This window comes from Rhinolophus sinicus, chromosome 6, assembly GCF_057876585.1.
Source record: "Rhinolophus sinicus isolate RSI-liver-muscle chromosome 6, RSI-T2T, whole genome shotgun sequence".
NCBI lineage: Eukaryota > Metazoa > Chordata > Mammalia > Chiroptera > Rhinolophidae > Rhinolophus > Rhinolophus sinicus.
Genome location: NC_142506.1, coordinates 50000695 through 50027087, shown reverse-complemented (window position 1 = coordinate 50027087; position 26393 = coordinate 50000695). Strand labels below are relative to the sequence as shown.

At 41.8% G+C, this 26393-nt stretch overlaps 1 protein-coding gene across 8 annotated transcripts in view; it reads right to left on the bottom strand.

The window, feature by feature from the left end:
• The window catches only part of CHRM3 (cholinergic receptor muscarinic 3), a 437857-nt gene that overhangs the window by 16685 nt on the left and 394779 nt on the right, over positions 1-26393 (bottom strand). The window contains exon 5 of one of the 8 annotated variants that reach the window (XM_088799092.1): positions 12594-12854. The exons of the other annotated variants lie outside the window; for them this stretch is intronic. The gene's annotated coding sequence lies outside the window, so the exon portion shown is untranslated. The remainder of the gene's footprint in view (positions 1-12593; positions 12855-26393) is intronic. 8 annotated transcript variants of the gene reach the window in all.

Sequence of the window (26393 nt, the reverse complement as noted above, 5' to 3'; positions counted from 1 at the left end):
TACTTGATTAAAGCACAATGTGACATTGTAGAAAGTTACTGTTTGGTACCAAAGTTGTCACTGAATAAACTTATCTGCTGCTAAAAACATACCAAGGGCTTTAGCACTAAAACATGTAGTGATATTTCTCTCGGGGTACAAGATATGATCCCAAATAACAGTCAACAAGCCAACCAATTTGATTATAGATGATTATATACTTCACTCACAGGACTTTGCTAGACCAGTGTTTCTCAAAGTATGGCCCCTGCACCAGCAGTATCAGAACCACCTGGTTACTTGTTAGACCTGCAAAATTCTGGACTCTACTGCTGATCTGTTGTATAAGAAATTCTGGAGATGTGGCTCAGCAATCTGTGTTTCCACAAGCCTTCCAGGTATGTCTAATACATATTAAAGTTTGAGAACTACTGTCCTAGAAGATTGGCATATGTCTTTTATCTCAGACATTTGCCGAATCAAGATACCCCCAAATACGGGGTAGCATGAGGGTAGTTCAGGAATATCAATTATTGTCCATTTCTTCTAAGGCACCTGCCTGTTAGCATTTCTCCAAAGATCTCTAAAAATTATGTTCAGGCATTCCACCTGGTCACCTCCCCATCCCCCATTTTAATCAATCAGATTCTAAACAGGCAGTTGGATTGTTAGCTGTTTGACAGTAAGAATGAATGGAGACCGCTGGCATGATTCATGTCTTATTAAGACATGTGTTGGTGGGGGCTAAGCATAGTCCACTTGTTTTCTACCAGCCGCTCAACAAGAATTCACTGTGCATGTCTCCTACTAGGAAAATTAATAAGGGCAAACCTCACTAAAAGGGAGCTGGGAGGCCAGAGGGGGTGCTCACACAGTACCACTTGAGACCCCAACCGAAGAAGCTTCCACAGGAAAAAAATCATCATTTACAGGCCCCAGTAGGAAAGAAGTACACTGCGTTTCCTACAAGTGACCTACTGCCCAGCCACTCAGCCAGCAAGAAACTGTCACCTCCCCGAACTCTCCTTTTTCTCCAATGGACTTTTGTTCAAAACAAACATTCCAACTTCCTCCTTTTGCCCCATAAAATAACAGTCCTCTCCTTTGTGTGTGGGACTTGCCGATGGCTTTTGCTGTAGCTTCTTTGTCCGGACTTGCAATTCTCTGCTACTCCCTAGTAAATTTCTACACCAATAACAACTTATTGTTTTATTTTAGGTCACCAGTACAAATTCGGCATCGTAAGGCTTTGAGGAACATTTAACAAACTTCAAGGCATGTTTTCCTTCAACTCAAGGAATTACAGTCTAGCTGAAGAGAATGAAACAATAGGGAGCATTGAAATTATAAACAGGCTTCCATTTTGTTTTCTCTCCATAATGCCAGAGAACGTGAAGGGCCAGAATAGACATGCACTGAAGACCTACTGAATGACTACCCAGCAAAATGAGCATTTAAAATTTACCAGTAAGCCTCATACAACTGCTGGATTGAATTTACACTCACAGACACGCAAAGTAAAGGTAGAATAACTAAAAGGAAAAAGAAAGTTTCAGACACCCGTGGTAAGCTGTTTTTCTTACCTTTACCATCCATTTACATAAGAGAGATGAACCAAATCAGTCTCAAAAAGCTTCATTAATGAAACTGAGACCACTTACTGCAGTCTTCACGTGTCGGTGTATTGGTTTCCTGCGGCGGCCATAACAAATTACCACAATTTGGGTGGCTTGAACCATGAGAAATGTATTCTTTCAGTGCTAGTGGTTAGATACTCAGAGTCAAGGTGCTTCCTCCAGGGACTCTAGGAGAGGAGTCTTTCCTTGCTCCTTCCAGCTTCTAGTGGCCCAGGCATTCCTTGGTTTGTGGCCACATCACCCTAATCTCTGCCTCCCAGCCACGTGGTCTCCTTCTCTTCTATCTGTGCTCTGGGTGTCTCTTATCATGACCCTTGTCACTGGATTAAGGGCCCACATCGATAATCCTGGATGATAACCTCATCTCACGCCCTTAACTTCATCGCATCAACAAAGACCCTTTTCCCAAATAAGATAACATTCACAGGTTGGGGGCTTAAGATGTGGGCATATATTTTGAGGGCTATAGTTACCTTAACCTAAAACAGGCAAGTGTATCTCTCCTCTGGAAGACAAAACTTTTTCTCAAACTAGGTTGATGTGTGTGTTTGTTGACGGACTTCTCTTTTCATATGATGAATACATTTCTTTTGGAGCTCTAGCTTTCTCAGTGTGTTTTGTATTTGCATTAGAAAAAAAATAAAGAGGGGAAAAGTATTTCCAATAATACCTCAAAAAAAAAAAATCAAAAATTAGAGGTGGGGATAAATATGAATATAGATGTGGAAGTGGAGTGCCAGAAAAGCAGATGTAGTAGGTGGGAGACATTTCACTCTCAGCTCTTTTTCTTACATTTCAATTTCTTTAACTTATTCATATGTTTAACAAAAAAGAATTGAATGTGTACGAATTTGTTAAACTGATGGGTGAAGGCAGACCCAGCGAGAGACTGTATGAGTTCAAAACCACATACCAGTACTAGTTTTGTGCCTTTGGGCAAATTACTTAACCTCTCTATGCCTCAGTTTCCTCCTTCGTAAAACATGGAGTAATGAATACCTGGACGTGTGATTGTAAAGAAGATTAAATTAATTAATAAAGCACTTAGAATGCTGGGCACCAAGGAAATAGGATGTGTTTGCTAAATAAATAAAGGTGCCAGGTTCTGTGCTAGCTTTGGGGAGAACAAGACAAAGGGAAGGTTCCCTTGTCGTAGAAAAGAGAATCTTTCAAAAAAAACAAATGGATACAACTGTGGTGCCACAAAGGAAATGAACAAGGCTCTGCGTTGGAGTTAAAAAGGGTGTAAATTGGGGGGGGGGCTATTTTAGATGGTGTGGGGCAGGGTCCACTCTCCAGTGAGGCGGCTTTTAACTGGAAGATGAAGACTGAAAAGTGAAGCCATGAAAAAACTGGCTGGAGGAGCATTATGAGCTTTAAGATGGTGCCTATTGAGAAAGCAGATTGTTTTATACTTTACATTAATGAGTCAAAAGGTGGGTGGGAGGGAGAATGTCACTTATTCTATGGAGTAACTGGTTAAATGTGCTTTGCATCTAGACTGCAGGGGGTGGAAATAAGCAGGCAATTCTCCTGAGCCACAAAGACAACATCCCATGATGAGGGAAATACTTGGACATGTATTTTCGGAGCTACTAAAACAAGATCATCCTGAAATAATCTTGAAGGGATTTCTTTCCATGCAACAAGTAGCCTCAGAGCTGTGGAGTCTCTGGGAAGAGAAATCACACCATTTAATTCACCATAGGTTTACCGACACTTGGCACATGCACACAGCATGGCACGAGGGTCTGCAGGGGCCTTGCTTTCTAGCAGCTCATGGCCTGTGACAAAACACTAGGACACATGGCCACGTAGTAGCGGACCTATATGATATTATAAAGACATGTGCATTTCAGGTTATCATTTAGCACAGATGAGATTCTCCTTCAATTTTGCCTTCTTATTGTTCCCGTGCCCGTTAGCAATCGAGCCACTCTCATTTTTCCCTAAATATGCATGAATAGTGATGTGAAAGAGCTTAGGCAAGTTACTATCTCTCTCTGTATCTCCATTTGCTAGGTGGTAAAGGAGATGATACTGACACCTCCCTAGTAGGACTGTGCGGGAATTCAGTGAACCAATATTTGAACAGCGTCTGGCACATAGCAAGAACCCAAAAAGTGTTAAACAATTATAGTTATTATGACTTGCATCTCCAGGAAACCTCTGAATTCAAAACAAAGTAAAAGCAAACAAAATAAACCACCACCACAGCAGCTGGAGCAGTTCTGCCCTAATTAGCAGATGATTTGGGGCAAGTAGTTTTTCCCTGTAGAGTTCAGTTTTCTCACGGGTAAAATGTGCTTTCTCAGCTATAATTCTGTAGAACTCTTGTTTCTACATTGCCCAGTGCTTCTTTTGCTCTAGTACCTCACAAATGGTCTGGCTCTTCTTCTGCCTTGCAGAGACAAAACCACGAAAAAGGTTTTCTTCCATTGGTGAAACTGGAGCTCACACAACTTACTTTAAATAGTTATTCAAAGGGCATAGAAAGCAGATGGTTGAGTGTGAGTTTCAAGTCAGCGGTTTGGGTAAGAACTCTGGGAAAATTATGGTACAGTCTGCAGATATGGATTTTTCTGTTTGATTTAGGATGTAGGAAGCTTGGGGAAATGCGATTGAAGACAGGGTGAGGCAATTGATGACTACCCGAACGGTGACCCAGGTTTATTTTTGGACAGAGCCCCAATCGATTTGCACTTTTGTTTTATTTTCCTACTTATTCTTTCCTTCCTCCACCTCTTCCCCCTTTTTCCCCTAAATTTATCTTTTCCTCTCTCCCACTTTATTTGGCCATTTGTAGGCCACTTTCGTAACGCACTAAATCCTTTCTGCTTTAGGGTTCTTTCTTTATCACTTGACTTCTTCTGCCTTCACCACTAAACACCTTACCCTCTGCTTCCTCAGCTGAAAACTAGTCTGTTTCCTCTTCTGAACTCACAGGAATACCATACAAATTAACATCAATAAGCAGATGTTTGAAAGTATCCATTGTATTTTCATGGCTCTCAGAAACAGATATAACTTCCAGTATGACTAGTGCTGCTGCTCTTGGGAATGGGGAGGGAGAGAATTTTCTTAAAGCAGAATGACCAGATAGGAAGCTGCGTGGGAGCCTGGAGGCCTGGGTGCGCGACTGGTTTTGTTTTGGACCAGCAAGTACTTTTTTGAGGGGGCTGGAGGGCCGAGAGGAAGAGGCCAGTCCTCTCTCCTCTCCTGCTTTCATGGCTTCTGGCTCTGCACTCGGGGCACTGCCAGCCTGTGGCCCTGCACCTGACCAGACAGTTTATCCAGGAGACTGGTTTTCAATTCAGTGAGTCCTATCTTCCTTGCCAGTGGAATCTACAGATTGAAAAAAGAACACATGGCACATTTGTGGATGTCTTACTAAACATAAGCAACTCAAAGTTGGTTTCTGTGGGAACATGTGGATATAAACACCAAACTGATAAAACCTGGAAAGCACAGCCCAGTTGGAACGAGCGAAAGAGGCTGCCTGGTTGTGATTTTTAAAGCAGTGCTTCTCCAGGGTGGTCCACGAGCGCCAGCATCACCGGGGGGGGGGGGGGGGGGGGGTTGGTTAAAAATGCAATTTCTCGGGGCTCACTCTAGACCTGCTGACTCAAACTTTCGGGGGACACCCAGCAATGTTTACCCAGCCATGTATGCATTCTGAGGCACACTCAAGTTTGAGGACTCCTGCTTTCAAAGAGTCTGGATTCATTCTCTCTGCTGTATCTCTGTACTTGCCACTCTTTCGGCCCAGGAAGTCCTGCCCCACCATTCACGGTCACCTAGTTCAGCCCAGGAAGATGCTGCTGAAGCCCCGTTCTCTTCAGGCTGGATTAGCTGGCCTTGTTGGGCAGTCACAGAGCACCCAGAACATGTCCCCACAGGGCAATGATGAAACCAACTGCATGCTAACCGTCTGTCTGACCTCTCACCTCCCTCGGCACCTGAGGTCATCACAGGGCACAAGTCTGATCTTAATCATCCCCCTTTGGCTCATGTCTGGGAAGCTGCCTGGCAGAGGCAGCGGATGGATGTACGTGGGGGTGGGAAGAAAGAAGACAGATTTTACTTTAAAATCTATCAACTTAAAAATACTGAGAGGTAAGTCATCACATAAAATTTTCTGTTAAAAAAAAGTTTGGCTATTTCCCCCTAATGGAAAGAAGCACGGAGCAGGCATTTGACCCTTGGGTTTTGAATTCTCTCTGAAAGAATGCTTATGATAGAACCTGGAACTGGATTCTCAATTACCTGTGAGCGCCTTTCATAGAGTAAAACTACAAGCAAACATGATCACAGTGTGTACGTACGTCTGCGTTTCCAGAAGAGAGAAAGGGAAAGAGGGAGGCAGTTCTAACATAAATTTGCTTCATTTTCCGTAAGCCACTTTTGTTGAAGTTATCAACTGTGACTTGTGGAAGGTGAAAAGAAAAATTACATTTCTGTCTCTTCCTCCGAGTTGTTAATAATCAGATGACTTCTTGTAAAGGTGCTTGGTTTGTGAAACCCTTTGGTGACTCTGCAAACTAAGAAAAGTCAAGGTCACGAAGTGTGTGCTGAATAAACACTCCAGGGAATTGGTTGTCGGTATAACCAACATTTAAAAAAAATTACACAGCCTGCCCCAAATGTAGAGTAACTTCAGTAACAATCCCTCTGGCTTCCTAGAGTTTGCTGTTTAACCCCATCATGCTGGGACGTATGATTGGCAGGGTGAACTGACCAGAGCAAGGCCATGGCACCATGGCACTCTCTGTCACAGGAATGTATATTTGGGAGAGTTAGTGGGTCTGTGGAGGCTAGTCTCATGCATAGTAGAGATGTACGCTCAGGCTATGGATGTCGCTTTCTGCTCACCATTTATATGGAGGCATAGAGAGAGTTGGGCTGCAGAGGATAGTGGGGCACAGCTGAATACACTGTCCTGCTCAGGGTTTAATGGTTTTCCCAGTCCCAGCAAGGGCCCCACATAAGCCTGGTCCTTTTCTGGCCTCAGGTTTCCTGTGACATCTCACCATCATACCATCAATTTTCCTTTTTGTTTTCACTACCTCCAGCTGCTTTCTGAAGCTGATAACCACAGGAGTGATGAGGAGTGTTGTATCAACAATAAGGGCACACCAATATTTTAACATTTAGAGATTAGATCACTGTCAGGAATGTGCTGCTGCTTATCTCTGTGTATAACTAATAGTTCAGTTCTGCAAGTAGGTCCTTTAAAATCAAGCTGGTTAGTCAAATGACTCCTATCTCATGGGCTAATGCTACTAACATCTAAGGAGGGCTAATACTGAACCTGTTCTCGTTTTGCCACTCTTCAGTTCTGAATAATAAACAAAAGTGGAATTACTCAGCATGTTACTGGGAAAAAGGTATCGAAATCGGGTTTTTGATGCTCCCACCCCTACAATTTAGGGATTAAGCTGTGGTCACGTATTGGGGAGGCTACGAACTTCTCCTACAACACTGTATAAAAGTACTTCTTGGGGGAGAGGTTGGGGAGGACGCTGGGCTGGCAATAAGTGCTCTGATTTGGGGATGGAGGGAGCAAGTTTCTGTCTTTTAATTCATTTGATATTGTCTTGGAAGAAACAACAGGAGATAGCATAAGAAACATTACATAGAAAAATGTAAACTTTCAGTTAACTTTGACCAATTGCTGCTCATTTCCCCCAACATGCTACATCAAACACCAAGAAAAGAAGGCCAACACTCTGACACAGAATGAACTTAAAACGAAAATGGCTATACAACTCTGTCTTAAGATATAGCCTCTTATGTCATTATTGCAAATAAAAACACAGTTCAGTTAGGTCCTGATTGTTATATTGTCCCATAGATCAGGGGCTGACTGTGGACCAAATCTGTCAAGACACCTGGTTTTGTAAGGCCTGTGAGCAAATAATGTTTACATTTTTAAGTGGTTCAGAATAAAATCAAACACTTTTTGATGTATGGAAAGTTTATGGAATCCAATTTTCAGTGTCTATAGTTGACTGGAACACAGCAAGAACCAATAGTTTATGTTCAGTCTATGGTTGTTTTCACACTACAACAGAGTTGAGTAGTTGCAACCAAGACCATGTGAAGGCAATCCAAACAGATTTACACACTGGTCCTGACAGAAAAAGACTGTGGACCTCACCATAGAAACATGTTTACCTTCTTTGTGATACTCATCTCCTCTTAAGTCTATAGAACCTGAATTGCAGAAATTGTGTCTGTCTTATTAATGCCATTTAGCTAGCACATGAGGCATGCTTTGTACATAGGTGGCATTCAAATATAGTTGTCAAATGATTGAACCATGAACAACTACCTTTTGGGCATTTTGCTATTCAGATGTCAGATAACAAAGACATAATATACCTATCATGCCATTAAGTTTAAATTTAACTAGGGACATTGAACATATACATATGTGACACACACACACACACACACACATATATATATACACACACATATATATACATATACATATATATATATATATATATATATATATGCACCATTGACCCTTGAACAACATGGAGATTAGGGGTGTGGCCCCCCCACACAATCAAAAATCAATGTATAACTTTTTACTCCCCCAAAACTTAACTACCAATAGCCTACCTTTGACTGGAAGCCTTATCAATAACATGAATAGTCAATTAACACCTATTTTGTATGTTATATGTATTATATACTATATTTTTACAATAAAGAAAAAAGAGTAAGCGAGAAAAGAGACTATTAGTAAGAAAATCATAAAGAAGAGAAAACACGTCTTTAGTATTTATTGAAAAAAATCTGCATGTAAATGGTCCTGTGTATTTCAAAGGTCAAATATATATATTCTAAAACTAAACTGAAGTGCAAGGAAGCTCTGTGCAGGAAACCTATACCCAGTGATGGTCAAGAGAGTTCAAATGATCAGAGTTGAAAACCAGATAAGTAAAATCCAAGATGGCGGAGTAGATAAACACTGTGACTGCTTCCTTCTGTGAACACATTAAAATTACAAGTAAATTATAGAATAATAAACCTGGAAAACCATCTGAAGTCTGGCTGAACAGAAGTTTTATAACTAAGGAAATAAAGGAGAAGCCAGGTGGAGACTGGTAGGAGGGGTGGAAACATGAAACAGGCTGGATGCAAACCTCCGTGTGGTGGTTGAGAATCAGGAGAAACATCTCAGCAGCGGAGGTTCTCCCCCAGGGGCAACGAACCCCAGCCCCGCACCGGCCTCTCCAGCCCAGTGTACTGGTGTCATGAAGAGGAGCCCCCAGAACATCTGGCTGTGAAAAGCAGTGTGGATTCCAACCATCCAGGTGGGACAGAACGCTGCAGGAATCCCATACATCCTCTTAAACAACCCGTGCATAGAATTTTTCACTGGCAGGCACTCACCCTGGGCTCCAGCAGAGGAACAGTGACTCGGGGTCATTGGAGGTATACAGAGGGGCAGACTCGAGGTAAGAGCTGGAGGACAGTAGCCATTTTCCCTGAGTGGGGTCCTTCTCCCATGCTACTGGCAGCTGGGCACCATCTTTCCTGTGTTGAGCCCGCCCCCACGTGGCCAAATCTGAATCTGACTGACTGTAGAGCTTCACTGCTACATCCTGCTGGCTCACTGATACCCCACCCCACCCACTCCCCCAACACTGGAGCAACTTTCTCCTGAGCAGCCAGCCATGCCTACATTGCACTCTTTCTTGGAAAATTATTGGAGTCTGCAGGGCCTCGCAGAGGTGGTGACTGGCCTCAGTGTGCTCTGAGACTTTCGCTGAGTTGCTCCAGGATCAGCACTGGCACCAAACCACAGTCTACATTAACCTGTGAACACAACTCTTTCTACTTTAGTGACTCCTTGAGACCCTGCCTCATCCAACTCATGTACTGCATGAGGCTGTATCAGCAGCTGAACCTTAAGAGAACCAGCAGGTGGCAGCAGGCCTCAGGTGTCCTGGCTTTTTGCAGAGCTACCCCAGGCCTGGTACTGGGGCCAGCCGTCCTCTATTTGCAGTGTGGCCTCTCCCACATGCCTCCAACTTTAGCACAGGCAGCAACCAACTGCAAATCGCTTTGTAGCTCCTATCAGGTAGTCCCTGGCTGGTCACAGGTAGTGGGTGACATGGGCCTGCACTGGAGACCCTCCCAAGAGGCTCCAGAACCAAAATACTTGGAGGATGGCTTCAAACCACAGCAAATTACCGCCTAGTTAGCTCCACAAGTGGCAAACACAGAGGGTGGTCTCATCAGGTACCAGAGCTCTCTATGGCAAATCCCATGTAGTGGGGTAAGACCCCCCCACAGCAGCCCATAACCTGTGGACGTGGCCAAACCCCATAGCTGATCAGCCTGAGGACCAATCCCACCCACTGATGTGCCAATAGCAATCAAGGCTCAACTATAACAGGGGGGCACACAAAACCCACACAAGAGACTCTCTTAGAGCACCCAGAGCAGGTGACCAGGGAGACTGTGCTAGGGCCTCACAGGGTTATCTACTACATAAGGCCACTTGGCCAAACTGGGAGACATAGCAGATCTACCTAATACATAGAAACAAACACAGAGAGGCAGCCAAAATGAGAAAACAAACAAATAGGTCCCAAATGAAAAAACAGGCAAAAACTCCAGAAAAAGAACTAAACAAAATGGAGGCAAGCAACATACCAGAGACAGACTTCAAAACAATAGTTATAAGGATGCTCAAGGAATTTATTGAACACTTAAACAGAGAGACAACAAGTATAAAAAAGGACATAGAAATTACAAAAAAGGACATAGAAATTATAAAAAAGAACCAGTCATAAGTGAAGAGTACAATAAATGAAATGAAGAATGTACTGGAATGAATCACCAACAGACTAGATGAAGCAGAGGATTGAATCAGCCATTTGGAAGACTGATCAATATAGCGGGGGAAAAAAAACAACACATAAAAAAAATGAGAAATTTTAAGAAACCCCTGGGACAACATCAAGAGTAATAACATTCACATCATAGGGGTACCAGAAGGAGAAGAGGGAAAGCAATGGATTGAAAAACTATCTGAAGAAACAATGACTGAAAACTTTCCTAACCTGGTGAAGGAAATAAGACTCATAAGCCCAGGAAGCACAGAGTCCCAAACAAGATGAACCCAAACTGGCTGACACCAAGACACGTAATTAAAATGTCAAAGATTAAAGACAAATAGAAAATCCTAAAAGCAGCAAGAAAAAGGCAACTAGTAACTTATAAGGGAGCTCCCATAAGATTGTGAGATGATTTCTCAACAGAAAATTTCCAGGTTGGAAGGGATTGGCACAAAATACTCAATGTGATAAAAAGCAAGGACCTACAACCAAGATTACTCTACCCAGCAAGGCTATCAGTTAAAATTGAAGGACAGACAAAAAAAAGCTGATAGAGTTCATCACCACCAAACTAGTATTACAAGGAATGTTAGAGAAATTTCTTTAAGACAAAAAAAAAAAATATATATATATATGAATAATAAAATGGCAATATCTACACATCTATCATATCAACATTTACTTTAAATGTAAATGGATTAAATGCTCCAATCAAAAGAGACAATGGCTGAATAGATCAGAAAACAATACCCTTACATATGCTGCCTACAAGAGAATCACTTCAGATTGAAAGGCACACACAGACTGAAAATAAAAGGATGGTAAAAGATATTTCATGAAAATGGAAATAAACAAACAAAAGTTGTGGTAGCAATACTTATACCAGAAAAAATAGACTTTAAAATAAAGGCTATAACAAGTGACAAAAAAGGACCCAGTAATTCCACTTCTGGGTATTTATCCAAAGAAACCCAAAACGCTACTTGTGGGGACCTATGCATCCATATGCTCATGGAAGCATTGTTTACAATGGCCAAGATGTGGAGGCAGCCTAGGAGTCCATCAATGGAAGAATGGATAAAGAGAAGGTGGTACATATATACAATGGAATATTGCTCAGCCATGGAAGGGAATAGGTTCTTGCCATCTGCGGTGGCATGGATGGACCTGGAGGGTATTGTGCTGAGTGGAGTATGTCACACAGAGAAAGACAGATGCAATGTGATTTCGATTATATGTGGAATCTAAAGAATAAAACAAACAAACAAACAAAACAGAAACAAATTCATAGATGAGAATATATTGATGATTTCCAGACGGGAGGGGGGTTGGGGTAGTGAAAAAGGGGAAGGGATTAAGTACAAATTGGTTGTTACAAAGTAGTCATGGGGATGTAGGGTACAGCATAAAGAATATAGTCAATAATATTGTAATAACTATGTATGGTGTCAGATGGGTACTAGATTTGTTGGGGTGATAGATGGGAGGGGATTGGGGGGCAGGATGAAAAAAGTGAAAGGATTAAGAAGTACACATTGGTAGTTACAAAATAGTCATGAGGATATAAATTAACGCATAGGGAATATAGTCAATAATATGGTAATAACTACGCAAACTGCCAGGTGGGTACCAGACTAGTTGGGAGATCACTTCTTAAATTATATAAATGTCTAACCACTATGCTGTACACCTGAAATTAATATAAAATAATATTGAATGTCAACTGTAACTGAAAAAATTAAAAAGGAGGGGGAAGGTAAAGGGGAATAGAGGTCCAAATTTCCAGGTATAAAACACATAAGTCATGGGGATGTAATGTACAGCATGGGGAATACAGTCAATAATGTCTTGATAGCACAGTAAGGTGGCCGATGATTGCTGGACCTATCACGGTGATCTCTTCTTTAGGTATATAAATGTTGAAGAACTATGGTGTAGCCCTGAAACTAATGTAATATTGTGTCAGCTATATTTTTAATAAAAATCTTTAATTTAATAAAAAATTAAAAAAACAACAACACCCAGATCCAGATATTAGTTCTAATAAGTGTGGCAAGTCCCTTGTCCTCCTGAACCTCAGTTTTCTCATCTATAAAATGGGAATGATACCCACCTCTTGGGGTTTTGTGAGGATAAAATATGGCGATGTATGTAGAATTCTTAGTCTGGTGTAGGCATGTAATACTCGTGTGTGTTACATAAATGACAGTCTTCTTGTATTACGTATTCAGTGACACCACTGAGAGCAGCCTGAGGTACTTCAGCAGGCATGTAAAGAACCAGTTCCTGGATCCAAGAGGAAAGGCCAGGCTCAGGAAGTGCTTGGCACATGAAGAGGAAGGTGAAATTAAGGTGGCAGTACCAAAGGGTTCACCTATAGAGGAATGTGAGACAGACAGACAGGGAGAGAAACAGCACAATTGTGGAGCTTGGTTTCAGAGTTTCAACTCTTATCTAAAAATAATAGAGCAATACAAACAGAAACAACCAGCCCCTTCTGTTTCCTGGTAATTCTTACACTAGTGAATGACAATGGGACACTATTCCAAATAAACCCAAATGTGTGCATGGAGGAGAATGGGAGAGGGAGGGGGAGGCGGAAGGGGAACGGGAGGGGGAGGGGGAGGGGAAGGGGAGCTGAGGGGAGGGGGAGGGGGAGGGGGAGGGGAGGGGGAGGGGGAGGGGGAGGGGAGGGGGAGAGCTGCGAAAGGCTTTTTAACCAGAAATGACAGGTATAAAGTCACGTTAGAAAGTTCCCCTCCATGCGGTCATGTCACCTGTGTGGCTTTGAGCCTCTTCACCGTTCCGGCCTCGAAGACTTGGAAAGTGCGTCCTGATGGTACCTGCTGGCCCCACCATGATTCTAAAACTACTTGGGGATCCCATGAAGAGTGTGCTTCCCCAGCAATTCCCGTACTGGGATAATTTGCAAAGTACTTTGTGGAAACAATTTCCTGGCCCTAGATGCTGCATGCAATTCAGGAAGGAAAAACGTGAACTGGAGGGTTGTTTTGTGAAACTTTCAAGCTGATCAAGAGACACTGACTAAAGCCCTGTTAGGTGCAGGTGGCTTTGTGCTCTGAAGCATTCAGAGACTGCTGATTTTTGTGGTCTGTTTATGACACTTCTCACAGCATGTATAGGACTTGGAAAAAACATACAATGCTAAAAATTCTCTGCCGTTTAGCCTGACTGCAGGCTGTCAGAATGTATATTCTGATTTTTATACTTCCTGCTGATATTTGGATATTTTACAAGTATAATGTTGACCCTGTTTTTGTTTTTCTTTATAAAAGTGGATTGCTGTCGACTCAGGCTTGAAAAGGTCTGCCTCAGGAAAGGAGTCTTGTAAGCTGCGGTTCTCCCTGGTTCTGGATGCATCATTCGCCTCCCTTGCTCAGTGGTGGGGCTGATTTGGGTGTGGGCCCCTGTCACACTTTGGGAAGCGTCTGACACAGCCACTCCTGTGTCTAGCCCAACCATGCCCAAATGCCTGCTGGGATAATTGGTGCTGTGATTGGTCACAGTGTCCTGTCTGAGCTGGAAGGTAGAGTCACTAGCACACCAACCTCAACCAACATGCCAGTTCGTCACCTCATTTTATAGACATGGAAACTGAGGCCTTAGGGTTCCAGTCTAAAACTGACAAGTGGCAATGTGACAAAGTTTCAGTTCTCCTGACTTACAGAAAATTTATATTTTTGACCACACCTGCTGTCACATCTTTAAACACTCAAGTCTCCCCTTGATCTAGTGTTCAATGAACAGGTCCAGGTCAGAGTGGGGGGCACCCAGGCCTCAACTATATAATAAATACTAGGAGTCCCCAAAGAGGCCAGGGGCTAGGGTGGACGTGAGGCATGCTGGCTGCCTTATCCAGTGTATCAGAACAACAGGACTAATTGTTTTTTGCTTCTATTTTCAGGAATCTACCAACCCAATTGTTCAAGTTAGCAAGGAGTACAGATGCTGCATGTACATATGGGCATATTTATGGCCCAAAGACTTTGTTCATTCTTGGACCCAGTTAAAAATTTCAGTGCCCCTCTTATATTGGCAATATTTGGGAATGCTGCCTTTTACTGGTGAGAAGAGCAGAAATTACTAGATTAAGGCACTTACATGAATTCTAAAGCAGTAAACCTTAGAGCTCCAGAACCCCCTTTCAGCTGGGAAGCTCACAGAACTGCAAGTATCTCCCCAAAATATGACAACAGGGGCATATGACCAATGTACAAACCAAAACGGAGCAGAGGGAAGAAGGAACAAAACACTAACATGTATTCCAACTCAGGTTTTCTGCAGTCCTTATTTCTATCCACATGGTACATGAAACAGAGAGGATTACATAATAACCCCATATTATGCTTGATATCTGTCGTGCATCCCAGCCATCGCTCAATCTTTCAACCCCAGACATCCTCTTCATACGTAATATTAGATGCTTAAATAAATATCATTATAATACTAACTTTCCACTTTTCTCGACCATCTTCTCTCACTAGTAAGTTGGAAGTGACTCCCCATCCTAACTTTGCAGAACCCATTGGGAACACATCTTAAAGTGGGGAACACCTTTGGGGTGGGTCACGCGTGGTACCTCGGGCAGCATCACAGCACATCAACCATGAGTCTGGATAACAGAGGAGAAGGAAGGCGCAAGCTCACGCCTGTAGTTCACCACGTGTATCCCTGCTCACTTGAAGTGAAGCTTCAGGTGTGCCTCAGGCGAAAACTAATGACTTCACTGGAGTCACAAAGAGGATGAACTCACCCAGCACTTACAGTTGCTCATCCAGTTAACGCGCCAGTGAGCCTGCGTGCAGAGCATGGCCTGCTTGAGACAATTTTCATATTAAGGAAGGTGGCTAATGAGGCTGACAGCGGCTCTAGAAGTGTAACTGCAGAGGGAATGCCTAGCACAGAACATATAGGAGGTGCTTTTCTGCCTTTCCTGAACACCAGGTGAAATTTTGCAGAGAAATGCCTGGAGAACAAACAAACACTAAAAGCAGCCTGCAAATCTCCGAAACTGCTCACCTCTGATATTGAGCCATCTTGTCAGATGACCCATTTTATGTTTGAATTGTTCATCTGTCTACGGCTCCCAGGAAGGCATGGTGTCATATGTCTGGCACACTGCTGACACTCAACAAACAATATTAATCCTTATCATATGACTTAATTGAAAGCCTGTGCAGGAAACTAACAGACAAGGTCTCATCTGTTCTCCCTGCCCGGAAGGGGTAATTCTACTTATTGGACAAGTGTAACAGACCCGGGAAATGGACGGCTACTCAGCTCTTCACTCCTGGCCCTGCTAATGTCCCTAGGTATAAACATGTGACTGTAGAGAGAGGTGACTTCTAGATCTGTTTCCTTCTGTCAGCATACAAGTGCCTATTCTTTCCCTCCTTAGATAATAAACCCCTTGTGTGCAAAGACTGCCATTTACACATTTCAAACCTTCCTGGGAGAACATCAGAGAAAGTGCCTTCATTCTACTCAGTTTGAATACAAGGGATGAGTCATGAATATAAACACCAGAAGGGCCCCCCAAGTTAAAGGACACATGGTAGTAGGAACACTGTCACCAAAATGACCTGTTCTGAGTAGAAGACAAGGTTCCTGAAGCCAAAAACCGAGGAGTTGAAACTGACTCCAAGCGTCCCTTCCCTTCGCAGATTCTCCTTTCCAGCTGCCTGAAGCCTCTGGCACTCTGTAATCAATAATGAATGTCCCGCCAATGACTATTCACCAAACACGCACGTAGAACAAGGCATAAGAAAACAGTTGGACATGGCCCTTCCCTACAGGAATTCACAGTTTGTGCAAATTAAGATGTGGGCAGATGAAGAAATAGTACCTAGTAAGAGGCAATAAATACTTAACAGGGACAAATTTAGAGCTCTGGGGATCATAGGAAGAAAGGGACTCTTGGGGTATATGTGGTCTGTGACTCCAAGGGGCGGCAGATCACCAATATAAGGAAAAGAAGTACTGGATCCTCTTTGACTCAGCAGGGCGGGAGGCGGGAGGAGGGAGGAGGGAGGAGGGAGGTAGGCAAGGATGCTGAGCGCCTGGTGGTCCTTGAGGATGAACTTGAGAACTTGGGGACACGTGTGAGAGAGAGTTGCAGTAATCCTTGGCTAGAAGCTGTGTGTGAAGGAAAACAGCAGCTTAACATTCACAGTGAAGTGGGATTTGGGGCATTTCTTATGAAATATCTGTATCTCTCTCAATTATGATTTACAGTCAGCAGCAACCCCTTACAGAGAGAAAGAGAGGGAGGATGGAAGAGGAGGGGGGAGAGAGAGAGAATAAGAACAGCAGCCCCTCCATGAGGTCCCTGGGTGGCACTCCGGCTGCACCGCTACTTAGTGACAGCTGGACAATAAACAGGCCCAGAGGGAATCTGTGCCAGGGTACCCTGATGCAGCGTTATCATCGAAGGTCATGGCAGGCTACAGCAATGAGCTGCAGTACTTCCCTTATATTCTCTAAAAGCACCCACTGCTGTCGCAGAGCCCTTTAATTTCCCACCCACCTAGCAGTACTTTCCTGAAAACTCCTTCAAGGTCCCATTTCCTATTTCTTTACAGTATGTGGAGGACAGGAGGAAAGGTAAGGAGGGTTTGGGACCAATGTGCCACGGGCGTGCCATCGATGGCCACCTGCCCCCACCTCACTCTCCTCCTGGGCTCATCCATGTCTGGTTACGTACCAGACAGATGCCAGCAGGCTCTTCAAAGTGCATGTGAAGGGACACGATTACCATCTCTTGTGGGGACTTTGCAGTTGTGTAGTCAATCTAAGGTTACCTTTGGAGGGGCGATGGATGGTAACATAGGAGGCAGTGGCTGTCACTGGGTCCCAATGGACATGGCTGTAGACACAGCTATGAGTACAGGGCATTTTTCTGGGTATGCTCTTAGGTTCCTTCATCACGACAGTTGCATCCATGTATGTGACTCTCAGCATCACTTAGAAAATACTCTACACCTAGTGATATGTCCCTATTTCTTACAACCTGATTCAGTTTTCAAATATGCAGAAAACTCTACACACCCACTAATTTTGCATGTTCAAATGCTTCTGTCCTCAGCACAATCTTCATTTTAAAACAATCCTCACCAGGGTTGGTGTCGGGGCAAGGCAGTGGCATCATATTTATTTGTTTTATAACTATTTCGATTTGAGCAACGACCCTCCATACCGTGCGTGACTGGAGGCTTTGGGTTTGAGCTCTGGTGAGAAAAGATCTCTGTGCAGACATTCGTGCTCTGAGGTGAGCAGGGAGGAACCCCATGCCTCAGAAAAGGCTCCAGCGTCAGACAGATGCGTGCGTGGGTGTGGCGCTACCACACACAAGCTGTGTGACCTTTGTCAAAGCAGTTTTCATGTCGAATTATCCATTTTTCCTATGTAAAATGGGGGTGGTGATATCTAGTTTTTGCATGATTGTTGGGATATGATAGCACGATGTATGCAAAATCCCAAGTAAAAGTTTATTAATTCTAGGTGATTGATAATAAATGACATTTACTATTTTAACAACTTTTAAAAGTAGGGCTAGAATTTGTTTTTCATCATATACTCAGTCAAGGGAACTCCCTTACACAAAATAATTAATAACATTTGCTAAATGAAGTGTTATGTATGCTGCATTATCACTTATTTATCCTTAAATTCTTATAGTCGTCCTCTAATTTCATGCCAAATATAAAGATGTCACCCTGGTATCTCCTGGCTTCATGTGCTGTTGCACTTCTTCCTTCTGAACCCCCGCCTTCCTATTCACGTCCACTGCCACAATGACAGTTTACAGAAGCATTTAAAACAAAGTTTAATAGACTCTACAGCCAGAATGTTTGGTGAGTACAGGCTCCACCCCTTCCTGGCCGTTACTTTGGGCAAGCTTCTTAATCACGTCCAGCCTCAATTTCTCCCATCTGTAAAATGGGGACAAGAGCAGAAGCCCCCTCACAGGGTTGTCACCAGGATTAAATCAGGCCCCTCATGGAACATGCTAGAACAGTATCTGGTATGTGGTAAGGGCTCCGGCTAATGCTACCTCCTTGCTCTAGGCACAGGGACTTCAGGGGGAGAACCAGCATGAGTGTCTGTGCTCAAGGAGCTGACATGTAGTGCATTTTCTTTAAATTCATTCCTTATGTTAGTAACAGGGTAAGCGTTAATAGGACAGTTTTGATCATGTCATTTCTCTAATGCAAAGCCTCTGATGGCTTCCCACTGTCTGCCAAGTGAAACGCAGCTCCTTCAAGCGTGGTGCTGAACACACTATGCAGAGCAATCCTGATATTCCCACCTTTGATTCTTGTTCTGCTCTTTCTGGTCAAACTTGAGTTCCTCTTGCCGGTGAACAACCTGCCTCCACAAGGGAAGCCCACACTGCTCCTTGGAACCCCCTACCCCACTCTGGGTCATGTATCCTTCTAGCCATTTGCACTGGGTCAGCCCCCGACCTCTAAATTCCTACCACGTTCCCCCATTCTTCCTCTGCCTTCTCCTTCCTTTCTTAATTTGCATTTTATCCATTTAGTTTTTGAGAAGGTAATATATTCAGATGGCTCAAAATTCAAAAGCTCCAAATGGAAATGTTTTCCTGACATCTTTTTTCCCCAGACAGCCAGCATCCTGCCACACAGGCAACCAACACTTTCAGTGTCTCATGATTCCTCTTAGAGTTATTTTATACAAGTTCATACATTCCATTTACTTTTTTCCACACAAATGTTAGCATGCTGTATAGAAACAGAAGTTACAATAGACAGTGTTTTCCATCTTGCTTTTTCCCCACTTAATACATCACAGAGGAGAGCGATACCACGTCCTTTCAAATGGAAATCCCTCATTCTTTCTCTGACTTCATTAGACTCCACTGCATGAATGGACCATCATTTAGTTAACTGGTAGTCACTTAGGTTTCTTCCATATTTTTACCATAACACACACTGTGCGATGTACACTTCTTGTCTGTACTTATGTAACACATGTAACTGATATGTGTAAGTACTCCCAGAAGTGGACTTGAGGTCAAAGAGTACATGCAACTGTGACTGTGACAGATGTTGTCATATCTCCATCTTAGGAGATGTCTCATCGGCCACATGCCAGAGTGCCAGCTTCCTCTCACTCTTGACAATACATTGTGTCACCACGTTTGTCAGTCTTCCTCAATGTGATCGGTAAAAAAAAAAAAAAGAAAAAAAGAATTGAATTTGCATAGGATTCTACATTTAGAGATTCCAAGAGAATCAACTAAAGAAGCTTTCATATTTTCAGTTTCTTTTGCAACAACTTCAGAACAATTCTAGTGACATGGGGGACAGAGATCATTCTTGTCTCATTCTGATTTAATGGGAATGCTTCTAGATTTTCCCCTTTAAGTTTGATCCCAGTTGGAGAGTTAAGATGTTAACTTTCTCTCTCTCTATTTTTCAGTCACGAATGGACTGAATTTTATCAAATGCCCTTTCAGAATCATGTAGAAGACAATAGTATTTTTCTCTGTAGATCTCTTAGTATGTTGAATTATATTAATAGGTTTCATAATGGTGAACCACCCTTACGTTCCTTAGTCGTGGTATGTTTCTTCCTTATGTGCTACTGTATCCCGTCTACAATTATTATATTTAGGATTGGCCCACCACTTCTCAAAAATAAAGTTGTTTGGTAGGTTTTGGTTGTTTTTCTCTGGTGAGTTTTATAATATTGTATGCTTGTTTTGGTAAAGAAGTTGGGAGCCCCTCACCCACTGTGTTCTGGAACAATTTTTAACAGCACTGGGATAATTTGTTATTAAAAGGTTTGGTAGAATTCTCCTCGCACACTGTTTAGACCAGTGCTTTTCTTGCTCCCATGTTAAGGAACCAGCCACTGGTGGTTCTATCTGCTATCCTAGCTGCTGCCGTTGTTTAGACAGGATTTTGTCCAGTGAGTGACTTGGAGGGTCTGGGCCAAGGTGCTTTGGGGCAAGGTTCTGGCCAGTGAGGTCACTCACATTGCAAAGTGACCTAGGACCTGAGGTGTTCTGCTCTTGGGGATGCTGAATCTGAGCTGCCCACACAGAAGGGACACACAGAGAGTCGCCTTGGATGCTCAGGGCCTCACAAGATGCTGGCTGGGTCACTGCAGGTGCTGCCATTACACCATTGTCTCTATCCCTTCAGTGGATTGCTGAACATGTCCTTCTGCCTTCAGAACAACAAGGTCTGAGCTTCGATCTGAAGTGTCCTTGCAACTTAAGAACCACAATTATATGAGACGATATGCTTGAGCCATTAGGGGTACAGAGTTTGGAGCTGAACTGGCCTGGGTTTGAGTTCTCGCTCCATCCTCTATCAGCCTCCCACTGCCCACTCCATGACTCATTCCAAGATTGGAATCTCCCCCAACCTCCCCCAACACCTGGTATCCTCAGGCTCAAATGCATTTATTCAATAAACAGATTCTGTAACCTAACATTCCTCTTAATGATCCAAGGGTTATGTACATTTTTCTGTAAGCCATTTTTGAAAAGCTTTTCATTTGGAATTACAAGGTGGAAAATAATTTAGAAAACCTTATGATGGTTTCCCTAAAGGGTTCCTCGATTTCACAAGAATATATGCTTTGACCTATGTCGCCAAATGGAAAAAGGCTCTGTGAACACACTGCTCTAAGGTAGCTGCGAGTCTATGAGCTCCTTGCTCTGCTTTCTGTCTCATGAAACAGTGTGAGCATCTCAATCATATTCATTTTCACAACAGGTTACAAAGTTATAGGACATTTATAGGAATCAAATTAATAACTGTCAAAACATAAATTTAATTAGTTGCTTACATGTTCAAACACACGACCTGAACATTTCTACTTCTAAGTACTATTTTTAAAATTCAATGCTTATTTTTTTGGGACTTGGCAAAGAAAAAAAGTAAAAATTACATAATGTCATGGGAAGTATCACTTAACAACTTCTGAAGTCTAGTCATCATTGCACTGATTATTTTGATAAACTTGTTCTTATGAATGATTTGCTCCGACTTAATCTGTACATGAAGCTGAAAGATGACTACTGCCAGAGATGTTATGCTTCAGGGCTCTGTCAATTTTCTGTCACAGATTCCCTTTTAATAGTCTAGAGTTCTCACAAAAGAGGAAAATAAACTAGCATCAAAGCTGCATTTTCTAAAAGTCTGCATAATTATTGAGAAATTTGGGGAAGTTCCTCTTGTGATTACATAGTAAATAATGCAAACTAATGAGAGAATTCCATAGATTCCAAAGGCTTTGCAGTCTTCCCTGATTTCACAGCCTTGTTAAAATGAGTAATCCTGTCTAACCTGAGAGGCTGGGGTGTGGAGAGAGTCATGCTCTTCCCCCACTGGAAACCAGAGAGGAGGGCTGATTTACTGAAAGGAGTTCCATGTGTTGTTTTCCTCATGGCTCTTGTGTAGGTCCTACAGATAGACTCAAAAGAGACCAACTTCAGAGAATTTAATTTCCCATCTGCAAAATTGTTTATCTCCCTCCCAAATCATTCTTTTTACAAAAGCATTTATTTGTTTTTCTTATGATTTGATCAGCTTAAACAATTACTAAAATTATTGGAACTAAAAAGGCCTAGAACAAGAAAACAAAATGAAACACTGGTTCTCGACTTTTTCCATCTGACTTATTTCGCTTAGCATGATAATTTCAAGTTGTTGCAAATGGCAGTACTTCATCTTTTCTTATGGCCGAGTAACATTCCATTGTATATATGTACCACATTTTCTTTATTCAATTATCTATCAAAGGATACTTCAGTTGTTTCCATGTCTTGGCCACTGTGAATAATGCTGCAATGAACATAGGGGTACATATATCTTTATGGAAAAATGTTTTCAGATTTTTTTGGGTAGATACCCAGAAAAGGGATTGCTGGGACATATGGTAATTCTATTCTTGATCTTTTGAGGAACCTCCACACTGCCTTCCATAGTGGCTGTACCAGTTTACATTCCCACTAGCACTTTATCAGGGTTCCTTTTTCTCCACAGCCTCTCCAACACTTGTTACTCCTTGTCTTGTTGACAATAGCCATTCTAACTGGGGTGAGGTGGAGCTCATTGTGGTTTTAGTTTGCATTTCACTAATAGCTAGTGATATTGAGCATCTTCTCATATATTTTTTGGCTGTTTGTATGCCTTCTTGAGAGAAGTGTCTATTCAGGTCCTCTGCGCATTTTTTATAAATTGGATTGTTTGTATTTTTGTTTTGGAGTTGTATGAGTTCTTTATATATGTAGGATATTAGCCCCTTATCGGAGGTGTTGTTTGCAAATATCTTCTCCCATTTGGTTGGTTTCCTCTTTGTTTTGTTGATGGCTTATTTTGCTGTGCAGAAGCTTTTTCGTCTTATATAGTCCTACTCATTTATTTTTGCTTTTGCTTCTCTTGCTTTTGAGGTCAAATTCATAAAGTCCTCTCTAATCCCAAAGTCCATACGTTTAGTACCTGTGCTTTCTTCTACCCAATTTATTGTTTCAGGTTTTATATTTCAGTTTTCGATCCATTTTGAGTTAATTTTGGTCTATGGTGACAGACAGCAGACTCCCTGACTTCAATTTATACTATAAAGTGAAAATAACCAAAACAACATGGTATTGGCAGAAAAACGGACATATAGACCAAAGGAATAGAATTGGGAACCCAGAAGTAAACCCACATATACACAGGCAGATCATTTTTGAGAAAGGAGCCAAAAACATACAATGGAGAAAAGAAAGCCTCTTCAAGGAATGGTGCTGGAAAATTGGAAAGCCACATGCAAAACAAAACAAAATGTTGGACTGGGAGTTCTTGGTCTGAGTTTCTCAGGGACATTTCCAAAGGCCTTAGAGATGAGCTTCCAGCTCTCAGGAGCTCAGCGTGGTGCTCACTGAAAAGGGGACCAATGAGTCCATGAGACCTTGAACACATCACTCCATACCCTCTGCCCCACCTTACCCCACCTGGTCATATGGACAACTGAAGGCCCTGTGTGACTCTGCATCAACTGACCGTGCTGACCTCTCCTGTCTCATCTTGGGCCTTTCTTGCACACCCTTGAACTCCATGCGTTGGTTGTCTTTCAGTCTACAACACTGGCCTTACTTCTTTTCACCCCAGTCTCCTCAGACATCAGTCTCCCATTATAGGCTCCCACAGTACCAAAGCACTTGCCTTCAAAGACATTTCTCCAATTGTGATTTTATGATTTTTGTGTGGTTCCTGGACTAACAGTTCTCTTCTCCTTTACAAGCTCATTGAATCCCTAGGATCTAGCAGAGGGCCTGACTCATAAAATACATTCAACATTACATAATATAAATTGAATGCTATTAAATCTAGACATTAACTTTATGCTATATGAATTTTACCTGCAATTAAAAGAAATCCCAACTGTGTGAAGCAAGTATGATTATTATCTCCACTTTTCAAATGAAAATACACACAGAAAGGTTAAATAACTTGCTGTAGGTTTCATAGGCAGTGAGTGGAAGAGCCAAAATAGGAATCTAAGCAGTCCGGTTTCAGCACACACACTCAAAGCACCACGCACTAAGGTTTCTCTTATTATTCCTTTCTGTTATTCTTTGATTTGATTCAGGTGTCAATCAAAGCTAAGAGCCAGCTCTAAAGGGGGAAGTGTAGAGAAAGAAAGGGATGACCCAAAGTATACTTACAGTAAATGCATTCATGTGTATACTTAAGGAAAAATATCACTTGGTTTTGCAATATTGTGAAATCACAACAAAGATGCCAGTTTGTGGGAGCTCTTAAAAACAGTCAATGGATTTAACTGCCGGTGCTTTATTGCTACCTAATAAAATGACCAATTAAGTGAATTAACTGGAAGTCACATTGCTCTTTGGTAACCAGTAAGAGTTATGACGGACACAGTGCAAACTATGTCATCTTGAATACATATTTATAGCCATATTTCTATAGAATCAACTATTTTAATCAAAATCCATGTCCTTTAACGACCTCTTTTTCTGGGGGACCACACTAGATAGTATCCAAAGCAAGTTGAGCTCATATAAGACTTACAGATAACTGAACAAACCCTTTGTTAGCTGATAAATTATTTTAACCTTTGTGTCTGACTGAACTAGAAAGACTGACTGTGCTGTCATTCATTATGCCTATCCAGCTGTTTCTAGGTCTTCTCATAGACCGAATTAAAGTTCAAAGTGCTCAACAAGAGCCTCTGGCGTCACTAAATGATACGAATAATTTGAAAATGATATAAATAAAAACAAAGGATACATACTAGGTCCGTTTTCAGAGACCTCGTTTGTAACTTCAAAATCTTTTGGAATTATAGGGTAAATTTTAGAAAGATGTTTTCTTTTTATCTTGAAATGTATTATATATACACACACAGTTTTTTTATTATTTCATATTTTTCAGTCTTGAAAGCAATAAACCTCATCTCCTCATCTTTAGGGAACAGACTAATATTTTGCCTATTTGTTGGAGTAGGGAAAAGTGACTTAGTCTTCATACATTAAATATGAGAGATTCTGGTTTCATATGGAAATGTCAAAACATTTTTATTTTGGCTCTTTCCTGATGTATGTTGAGACATTATCATTTTCCTCATAAATACAGGGATCAGTGACTGAAACTTATTCATCTAATTTTTTTCTTTAACAACTTTCTGTGTGCTCCAAACTTGTGAGTTACTCATTTCTACCTTGTGACTTTTATCTGAATTTTAAGTCCTTCAAACAGTCTCCTACAAAATCACCTAAGTTTTAAAGATGTTTTTGAATGCTGTTTGTCTTCAGGAAGCTTTCTCCAGCCAAGTTTCTGGCACAAAGAATACAAGTATGTGTTCATTGGCTTTCTCTATAGTAAGTGATTCATTTCCATTCCTGTGCCATAGAGATTATATTCAGCTGTGGGTTAGGTTAAAATTTTCTACTGAGATGAGTCTTACCTACATTCTTTATGAAATCTCATTCAAATAAATGTCAGCTATGCCAAGAAGCCTTAACTTACCATCCTAGCTAGTGCTGTGCCTTCCACCCTCTCTCCCTTCCTCTCTCTTCTCATCCTTTCTTCCATAAATGTTTATCAAGTGCCATCTATATACCAGACACTGTGTTTGGCACTTTGTCAATTATCCCTGCTTTTTATGTTTGTGATATTCTATGGCTGTCAATTGTCTTGCTGGTAGTGATGTCCTACCACGTAAAGAGCTATGAGAACCTTTGTTAGAGAATTGTAACTGATTCGTGGTTGCATAAAAAAGTCAGTGTGCTGGAGGGAAAGGGATAGAGATGGGAACATAGATTTAGGAACAACTAGCACCAGGCTCAAAGGAGCAGTGGATAAAGCCAAAAAAAAGCAAACACAAAAATACACACACACACAAAAAACCAAAAAAAAACAAAAAAAAAAGAAAGAAAAAGGGAGAACATTGGATCTTTGCAGAAGGTGGAACAACTAACCCCAAATTTGGAGTAGCTTGTAATATTAAAGAACACCCGAAATGATCCCTTCTGTTAAAAAAAAAAACCAAAACCCACAGAAACATAAAAATTAGTTACACTGATATGCCTGTTGAAATATTTAGGGGAACATATACTAATGTCTGCAACTAACTTTGAAATACATCAAATAAATAATATGGATCATTGGATAGTGTTAGAAATAAGATAATAGGCCCCAAATGGAGTTGATTATGCTAAACCCCACATTGCCAAACTGGAACTTACCTTACAGTTTGGTTCTCCCAGAACTGGAACCTTAAACCTATCGATCAGTAATTGCCTGATCAACACAAGTGAGGTATCTGTCTCCTATACCCCTGTCATCCGCTGAAGGGAACTGACCATGCAATAACCTGCTTTTTCACCTCATATAACTTCCTGTTC